Here is a 10,568-nt window from a genome sequence, read left to right on the forward strand (position 1 = left end):
AAGGAAGCATTAAGCAATAATAGAAAGGAGGCAACAATACAAGAGAAGACTTGGAACAAGAAACTGCCCTGTTCTTCATGGAAGAGGAAATATTTTCAGGCAGTGTGATTTATTATTTTTTACAGGAAAACCTGTAAATCCAGTACACAAAGACTCTCCATTAACATGCTCTTTAACGGTCCTGATTTGGCAGGGACAATACTGACTAATTCGCTGTTGTTCCATTTTTCTCATCTGCTTTTCTCCCTCTTCTTCCCACACTCTCTTTTGCTTTGGATGTTTTTCAATTGATGCTCAAAGTGCAATAGTATTATGCACTCGATTCACACAATAGAGAGAAAAGAAAGGTTACAATCTTGCCTTTTCAAGGAAGTCAGACAAAATCCAACTGCTGCATCCTCTCCTAGCTTGAGTGTTCTTCCTCATTGATAATTGTTGCCATTTTGACCATACTCTGCGATGTTGCTTGGCGACAACATTCTTGTTTTCACGTAATCTTGGAAGGTATGCATTAAAATCAGAGTGGTACACTATTTGCACAATAAAAGAAAAGATAATGGTTGGATCCAGCCTCAGTGCACCAAAGATATCAGATCCCATCTGATCTTAAAAGCCAAACAGAGTCAGCTCTGGTTGGTACTTAGATAGAAGACCACCAGAAAATATGAGGTACTATAGGCTGCGTTTCAGAGGAAGGAATTGGCAAAAGCAACTGAGTCTTCTTTGCTTAAGAAAACCATATCATATTTGGAAGGTCACTATAAATCAACAGGCAGGGTGAAGGTATGTACACACAGATTACACATTTCCCCAGATATATGAAGAAGTTCATTTTCTTTGTGCTTTAAGATTAAGCAGATCATGTATGAGAGGCCTGAAAAAAGACCTTAAAAGAAACCCAAGGATATCCCACATCACATGCACTTCCCTGATGTGGAAACTATCTGATTCATGATTCACCCTCAGGGAAGCTTTGCACAACCCAAAGACACAATCACTCCACACACAAGTATTGTTTCCTACAAGGGGTACCAACATTTTGTCTGCCTCCCTGATCTTTGGCACTGAGCCCCAAATTCTTAGAAGTGTTTTACAGAACAGCAGTGTATTAGGCCAGAGATGGCATATGGATATATAATTTAGAGGTGCATCCAAATATTTCAACCCTTCCAGAGCCTTGTTGCCCTTTCAGTTGTCAGCATAGTTGGGCTACTCTTTTCTGGAGACAATACTGGTGTATCTTGTACGGTACAATCCCTTAATGCGTCATTTGGAGTTTGTGAAAATGTTCTTTGTGTGTGCATGTATGTATGCATCCATGCCCAAAGTGCATTGTGAATTCAACTGCCATCCTCTCTCTGCAGGTGCTTCCAAACACGAGAAGGAAAGTGACTATGAAAAAAAATGTCCCCAAACATAGCCTCTGGGTTTTTTGTTTATTTTTTTTAATGTCAGGAGCAAGTCACTTCTGGTGTGAGAGAATTGGCCATCTGCAAGGGCATTGCCCAGGGGATGCCCTGATGTTTTACCATCCTGTGGGAGGCTTCTCTCATGTCTTTGCATGAGAAGCAGGAGCTGACAGATGGGAGCTCACCCCACTCCCCGAATTAGAACCCTGACCTTTTGGTCAGCAGTCCTGCCAGCACAAGGGTTTAGCCCATTGCACTACCAGGGACTCCTAGCATCTGGGCACTTTCAAACTGCTGTCATTCTGCAATGTGGATATAGCCTCTGGGTATATCCACACTGCAGAATGAAAGCAGTTTGAAACTGCTTTAACTGCTATGGTCCAATTCTATGGAATCTTGGAATCTGTAGTTTTGTGAAGTCCTTAGAGTTCCATAGCATTAGCGTTGTTTGGGTAGGTAATTATATGAACCTTGCCCATTTATGTTTTCCAGGATCCCATAGGCTGGAGCCACTGCAACCTAAGTGATGTAAAAAGTACTATAACTATGTAGTATGCATACATACTCTGATATCATCCACTGAAGATTACTTGCAGACTTTATTCATGTGGCCCTGTTTCCATTCACAATAATGGAGCAGTCCATTCCCATTGGAAGAGACATCCTTCTTGAGCAGTTAGGAAGCACAGCCTATTCCAGACAATTTAAGAAGTAATATCCAGACGCAGCCTCTTCTGCCTGATCCTCCCCCGGAGATTCTTCAAAGCGCAAAATGTTTAATGTCTCCAGCCCACAGGAGATAATGCGGCACTGTCAAGGAAAGAAGATTACGACACACAAAATAGCTAAAGAATAACTTTGAAACAAATGACAATTAGTTTGTCCGGTCTCATTTAAGTGCAAAGGCTGGGAGGAAGTATAAGGCAACCAAACTCTCTGATCTTTGAGAAAACCAAGTCTGGAGATGGTTAACAAATGAGGTGAGCTGCCTTAGGAACAGTATGCCCCCTCCTCGAAAAGATCGGCAGCTATAATCGTCAGAGCATAGGCTATCTACAGTGTAAATGGATGCCAAGCGAAGTGAAGGTGCCTGAGGGAAGTGGTTCCAGGCCTAATTGGATGTGTAAGCATCAGGCAAGTCTGCCCAAAGCTTAAGGGGCAGCTTTCACATCAGTGAAACAAACTCAGATTGGCTTCCCTACCACTAAAACGGCGGCGGACATCAGCAGGTCGGCCCTATTAGCTGCCAAGCCCCATGCAGTGGAAAGCCAGACACTAATAAGGGGAACCAGACACAACAGTGGCAACTAGAAGGATCATATAATCTTGAGCTGATGATGACTCCGGGAGGTCTGGACCCAGGATAGGGCAGATGTCTATTTTACTTACTGCTGGAAGTCAGGACCAGTCCAATGCAGAACCAACACCAACACCTCACGGAAGGTATTCAAAACCTCTGCAGTTGGAAGTTTCTGCAATAGGCTGCTAGCCAGAGAGGGAAGAAATAATTAAGGAACCCAAGCACAAAGGAAGCCAAATTACAACCAGTTCCGGTCACTGGTTTCTAGGATCTGCTGCAGGAACCTTTGTTGTTTGCCTTCTATAGAAATGTACATGATTGCAAATTCCCAGAAGAGCCCTTAGGAAAGTATTCATTACACAATTCTGATAAATCCTTAAAGCGGGGATCAACAATGACAGAGGCAGCAGAAGGGTGTGGAAAGTCTTCATTTAGTAGAGCGGATGGTTACTACAACTTCCAGAATACTGCAGCCAGCACAGTTATGTTTGCAAGGGAAGTGCAATAGAGAACCGGCATAACTGTAGCAATTCAGACAGCACTAACTTGGTTTCATGGCTTTTAACAATTTCTATAGAATGTATATGTTTATTTGGTTTTTATATATGATGTATTATATTTTTATCTATTTGTATATGCAGCATTGAAATTTGCCATATTGTGAGCTACTTTGAGTCCCCTTCTGGGTGAGATAAAGTGGGAGATATATATAGTAAATAAATAGTAACCCATGAAACACAGAAAAATAATTGTTTTGAGTGTGCATAATGACAACTTAAGTATGGGAAGAGCAGTTTTATTCACCGCTGATTAATACTTACTTCCCATTTGTTTAGAGCAGGGCTTCTTAAACTTTTTCCACTCGTGACCCCCTTCTGCCTGAAAAATCGTTACATAACCTCAGGTATATAAACAGGTATTAAAATCAACCACTTACTGATAATAAATCAGCATTTGCAAAGACTTGCTGAACAGACTGATTTTCCTTTTTGTCGAGTTCACTTGAAGCATTTTCTACAGAATCCAATGTAAACACTGCATGTTGTTGATAACGGATTTGTGTAAATAGGTGGTGGTCAGAAAACTTTTACTATTGCCATTTTTTTTTTGCAACCCCAACATTGAGCTGAGGCAGGGGTCCCCAAACTAAGGCCCATAGGCCGGATGCAGCCCTCCAAGATCATTTACCCGGCCCCCACCCTCTTAGGGTTACCCGAAGTCTAAAATAACTTGAAGACACATAACAATATTCCTATCTCATCAGCCAAAAATAGGACCACACTTCCCATTTAGTTAGTTAGTTATTTAGTATAAAAAGCATTGCATAAATCAATACAAAACTAATAAAAAGAGAAGGAGCACAAGCAGCTAAATATCTTTTGACCAAAAACAGGCAACAGTGACTGCATTGTCTGTAGTCTCCAACAATTCTTCCTCTGTACATGATGTAGGACATTGTGGAGAAGTATACAGATGCGGAGTTGTTTGTTCTGCTCCACAGTCACACAAGGTGGAGGATTTGTTAAGGTAGTGCCATTTTGTCAGGTTGCCTTTTGATCTGCCCACTCCACTCCTAAGTCTGTTCAGGGATTTCCAAGTTGCCCCTGGAGGCAGACCTTCATGGGAAGCCATCCAATTGGAATTTTCTGGTTTAGCTGCCCAGAGGGATATTCTTGCTGTTGCTGGGGGGACATTTGAAATACTGGGAAGTATATGTTGGTTAAAATTGTTCTTCACTGTAAATATTGTATTCTTCTTTCAAGGTTTTTTTCAGTGAAATAAGATATCTGCAGTGTGCATATGATTCATTCAAATGTTTTTTCAAACTATAGTTCATCCCCAACAATCTGTAGGACTGTGAATTGGCCCTCCATTTCAAAAGTTTGAAGACCCCTGAGCTAAGGAGACCCCATTTGGGGTTGGTACTCACAGTTTAAGAAGCAGTGGTTTAGAGTGCATTCCTAGTCTCATCAAGCATGAAGGCACAGAGGTCTAGCCTGTACCTGCATAAATACAACATGTGCCCTAGTAACAAGTTGGAGAAGGTATAAGGATATGTTCATGATTTCCTGTTTTATCCTTTAAGATGTCCTGAAATTGTTTTGTTTTTAATCAAAGGGTGGCATCAAGTTCTTACAACTATATACAGATATATATCAAGACATTCTGCTAATTCACTAGGTGAACTGTAAAAGATATTCTGGGGGCTGATTTGCAACTGGCATGGTCCCAGAGTTTCTATCCAACCCCCAAATTAGGCTGCTCTGAATGAAGAAAGTTTGATGGAAATTTAACAATAGATGTGTCCAAAATAACTCCTTCTTCCAGATCCCTTTCCACAAATGGAGTTGTGCCATGCAAAGGGCTTCCCCTTCTTTTACCCCCTTTGCTATTCACCAAAATTGGCTCAAAAAGGCCGACTTATCCATTGGCACAAACTAGGGAATTTAGGAAAAGGGAGATATAAAGAAAGCATTAATTCTGGCAATGGTGTTTGGAAAATGGAATGTTGGAGGACAGGAAAAGAGATTTAAATATGGGCTCAAAGACAACCTTAAAAACTCAGGCATAGACACCGAGAACTGGGAAGCCCTGGCCCTTGAGCACTCTAGCTGGAGGTCAGCTGTGACCAGCAGTGCTGTAGAATTTGAAGAGGCACAAATGGAGGGCGAAAGAAACTTGCCAAGAGGAAGGCACATCAAGCCAACCCCGACTGGGGCTGCCTTCCACTTGGAAACCAATGCCCTCACTGCGGGAGAACATGCAGGTCAAGAATAGGGTTCCACAGTCACCTACATACTCACCACCAAAACATCGCACTTGGAGGACAATCCTAGTTGGACAATGAGGGATCGCCTAAGTAAGTAAGTCATTCCATTGCTGCATAGACAGCATTCAGTTTCATGCCGTGAGCTTGGTTCTGGTATTGAATTCAGACTTCTGGGCTTAACATGTAGTTAGATTGAAAAGCTAGTTTTGCACATCACAACAAACCACAATCCCAATATGCTGGCTCCTGCTCTCTGATGTTCCTGTTTGCTCTGTCTAAAAGACAGCAGTAGTCATCTCTGTTTATTTCCCTCCCTAAAAGCACAGAAAGAATCCAGGTCTTGTCAAGGAAGAAACAAGCCAGAACACCAGCTACTGCCATGTTCAGACATCACAAGAAAACAAACCACCAGTCTGTAGCTTTTTAACTGTTCCCGTTGGATGTGATTGGAAAGTCAGGCAACAGAGTTGTCTGTCAGTGTTAAGTCATGATTCCCCAAACCACAGCATCTTGCTACTTCTCTATTCTAAATATATACTGGTATCTTCCCTTGTTTTTATGAAGCCCACGGTGGCACAGTGGGTTAAACCGCTGAGCTGCTGAACTTGCTGGCTGAAAGGTTGCAGGTTCGAATCTGGGGAGTGGCATGAGCTCCCACTGTTAGTCCCAGCTTCTGCCAACCTAGCAGTTTGAAAACATGCAAATGTGAGTAGATCAACAGGTACTGTTCCAGCAGGAAGCTAACGGCACTCCATGCAGCCATGCTAGCCATGTGACCTTGGAAGTATTTACGGACAACACCAGCTCTTTGGCTTACAAATGGAGATGAGCACCATCCCCCAGAGTTGGACACAACTGGACATAATGTCAGGGCGATACATTTATCTTGTTTGCATTTTTGAGCAAAAGGAGGGAGCTTGGAACTGGGAATTCTGGGAGGTGGAGTCCACAAAGTAACACTTTAAATAGACTCTCAAGTACATGACAGTCTTTTTGCCATTATCTTGGCATTCTAGGAAGACAGAAAGTACATATTGTTCAATCCAGGGCATGTATCTGAAACAGTGGTGGTTTGGAGGACATGCTCAGAAATGCAAGGAATTCCTCCATATTCAGATCCACACACAGACATTGTGCCCAAAAGGCATACACTTTGAACTTTGCGTAAAGCCTTGACATATAAGTGCACCCGACCCTGCAGAGGCTGGCAGGTCTTCCAAGCCAGAGAGCGTAGTTCTTGGATTTTACAAGTCGGTTTAATTGCTATTGTCCCAGTGCCTGAAACTGCCGCCGCCGTTGCCCTTTCCAGCCACAACAGGGTGCCTTCGGAGCTCTGCAGAAACAACTGCGGTGCAACATCCTGCCCTGAGCAGGAATAAAACCACAAGGACGGGTTGCCAAAGAACTTCCAGCATGTGGTTTTAAATAACTTCTAATTGCTTTAAGCAGCTTTAATTGAATAAGTCACCCTTTGGCTAAACACAGCTGCTATTTAATTAGAAAATACCAAATGAGACTAAAGAAATCAAAGGGGCCCAATTATGGACCATACTCATAAAAATAATAATGATAATAATAGTGCCTCAAAGCTGGTGATGTTCATGGATTGTGTCTTAAGAAAGAAAAATGCTGCTTCTCTGCACCCTCTGCTGCTCACAGCTCCATATTGCAAGGGTTTTAAATACACATTTTCTCCAAGGAAGAGCAACAGCAAAAGGAATTTAATGAAAAACAGAACTGTCCCACATTTCTCTTCCAGAACAATGAGATATCATATTTGATCTCCAGCTCAAACTGCATAGAGAAAGGCCTTGAGAGTGTTGAGATAAAATCACAAGAATGTGGTAACACCTAGTTTAACAGGCACATCAAAACAGTAACTATATTTTAGCAGATAAAATGAAAAAGGTTAAATCAGCATATTTATAAATGTACTAGCCGTAGCACTCAGGATTGCTCAATAGAATCATTCATTCCCATTAATGATAATTTGGTATCAGCAGCTCTAGAAGAGATTCTTTTGGCACACAGCTCAGTTGTTCCTCACGTTGCTTGTCTCTCTCGGGGTGCATCTAAAGTGTAGAATTAATGCAGTTTTATCCCATGGCCCAATGCTATGGGCTCCTGGGAGTTGTAGTTTGGTGAGGCACCAGCAGTCTTTGGCAGAAGCTAAAAACCTTGTCAATCTACAAGTTCCATGATTCTATAGCATTGATCCATGGCAATTGAAGTGGTGTTGAACCACATTGATTCTAGTGTAGATGCATCCTCCATTGCCCTTGAGAAGGCAGACCTTAAATACATTAATCTAAGGAAGATTTTCTCAACCTGGGAGTCAGGACCACTGGGGGGTCGCGAGGGGGTTTCAGAGTGGTCACCAAAGACCATCAGAGAAGGCTGAAGATGTCCTTATCTTTCTTTTTGGAAACAGACAGAAAATCCTCTTAGCAAAAGACTTCCGCCACTGTGATTGGCCCGTGAGGGAAGTCTGGCCCAAGTCTATCGTTGCTGGGGTTCAGAATGTTCTTTGATTGTAGGTGAACTATAAATCCCAGCAGCTACAACTCCCAAATGTCAATGTCTATTTTCCCCAAACTCCACCAGTGTTCACATTTGGGCATATTGAGTATTTGTGCCAAGTTTGATCCAGATCTATCATTGTTTGAGTCCACAATGCTCTCTGAATGTAGGTGAACAACTCCAAAATTCAAGGTCAATGCCCACCAAGCCCTTCCAGTATTTTCCGTTGGTCATGGGAGTTCTGTGTGCCAAGTTTGGTTCAATTCCATCGTTGGTGGAGTTCAGAATGCTCTTTAATTGTATGTGAACTATAAATTCCAGCAACTACAACTCCCAAATGACGAAATCAATCCCCCCTCCCAACTCCACCAGTATTCAAATTTGGGCGTATTGGTTATTGTGAATGAAAATACATCCTGTATATCAGATATTTACATTATGATTCAGAACTGTAGCAAAATAACAGTTATGAACTAGCAACGAAAATATTGTTATGATTGGGGGTCACCATAACATGAGGAACTGTATTAAGGGGTAATGGCATTAAGATGGTTGAAAAACACTGGTCTAAGGGAATTAATAACTAGAGTGCCCAATACTGAGTTTCCTGTATTCCATGTAGCCTATATAAACATTCCTCCCACATTTTGTGAGAAACCCACTCAGTTGTTTTCTTGTGATGCAGTTGCAAAACAACCAGTAACTGAATTTAATTTATGTAGATTTATTTTGTTGATACTCATATGCTAAATATTGCAGTGTGTCAGGATTCTGGAAACGCTTTCATCTCCAAGCATCCCTTTTAAAAGTTGCATGCAGTTGGCTGTTGGCAGATATATAGCTGTTGTTTCCTCTTCCTTCATCAGCTTCATCTCTCCATTCATTTTTGAAACCTTGTGATCATACAGACTTGGTGCTTCCAAAAATGCAGGCTTTAGTTCCCTCTAGTGGTTTTCTGCTGCAGTTTCAGGTAGCTCCATGTCTGCAGTCAGGATATATATTTTTCTCATTACAGTACATTAATAGGCTCAGTCCTTGGGAAAAGTAGGTATCATTTTCCTTTCAGAAAGATGGTTGTTATGGAAATCATCTCTTATTCAGAGTTTGGGCTAGAAAAAGATTTCCTAATTAGATTTACTGGAAACTGGCATTTTATATCTTGGATCACTTGCTTATCAAGAGGTATTTGTGGCACCAACAGTGATATACCTACTTGCTCACTTGTAGTGAGAAGATGGTTCTGCATTGAGGCAGAAGATAAGATAGATAGTCTCTGGAGCATTTCATTCTCTATGGATGTCACTGTACTGTAGAATTAATGCAGTTTGATACCACTTGGACATGTCTCAAAGCTTTGGAATCAAGGCTTTTCTGCCAAAGAGTGCTGGTGCCTCCCACAAAATACATAGCATTGAGCTATGGCAGTTAAAATGGTTTTAAAATACACTGTGTAGAGGCACCCTATGATTCCAAATAGATTTTTTTTGTAGCCAACACATGAAATATTATAAACTTTGCATCTAATGCTGTCCCGTTAGTGCCCAAGGCAAGAAAAGCCAACAAGGCACTTCATTTCCTATCAATCACCAAAGCCACCTTTTGGGATATAAAGATTATTATTATTATTATTATTATTATTATTATTATCCAAAGACAGACTGTTTTCATCTACTTATTTGGAGGAGTTGGGTATGTTTAGCTCAGAGAAGAGATAGTACAGAAAGAATATGATAACCATATTTAAATACCTGAAAAGATGCCACATGGAGGAGGGAGCAAGAGTGTTTTCTGCATCTCTATAGAGAAAAGAACACGAGGCAATGGATTCAAATGGAAGGAAAACAGATTCTACCTAAACATGAGAAGAAACTCCCTGATGATAAAAGCTGTTCAACCATGGACTATGCTGCCTCAGAATGCAGTGGAGTCTTCTCCTCTGAAGGTTTTAAAGCAGATGGCCATCTGTTGGGAGTGTTTTGATTGTGCTCCTGCATGGTAGGACAGGGTTGGGGTGGATAACCCTGGGGATTCCTACCAACCCTAAAACTCTTTTATTAGTATTAGTATCACTACCTCTGATGATGCTTGCCATAGATGCAGGCGAAACGTCAGGAGAGAATGCTTCCAGAACATGGCCACACAGCCCGGAAAACTCACAGCAACCCAGTGATTCTGAACATGGCCATATAGCTCAAAAAAACCTAGAACAACCCATTAGTATAATTGTTATCATATTTATCTCCATCAAAATTGATACTCCACATTTGAAAGAGGTAAAGCTCAAATGACATGCAAGAGGTCCCAAAGCTAAAACTGTATCCTCCTTGGCCATTTTAGGTCCAGGGGAGCTACTTTTACAGGGGGAAGTCAGTTGTAATTCACTGCCTGCTTATCCAAAAGGCAGCCTAAATTAAGCCTAGACTGGCCAATCAGAGGCAAAGGCAAAAACATGATAAAAACATCCCCAAACATCCTAGAGGGCATTTGGCAAAACAAACAAATACATAACAAAAACTCTGACCACCCCCAGGCAAACAATGCACAGAAGGTATTTAGCAGACAACAGAGG

Source organism: Anolis sagrei, chromosome 1 (assembly GCF_037176765.1).
Source record: "Anolis sagrei isolate rAnoSag1 chromosome 1, rAnoSag1.mat, whole genome shotgun sequence".
Classification (NCBI taxonomy): domain Eukaryota; kingdom Metazoa; phylum Chordata; class Lepidosauria; order Squamata; family Dactyloidae; genus Anolis; species Anolis sagrei.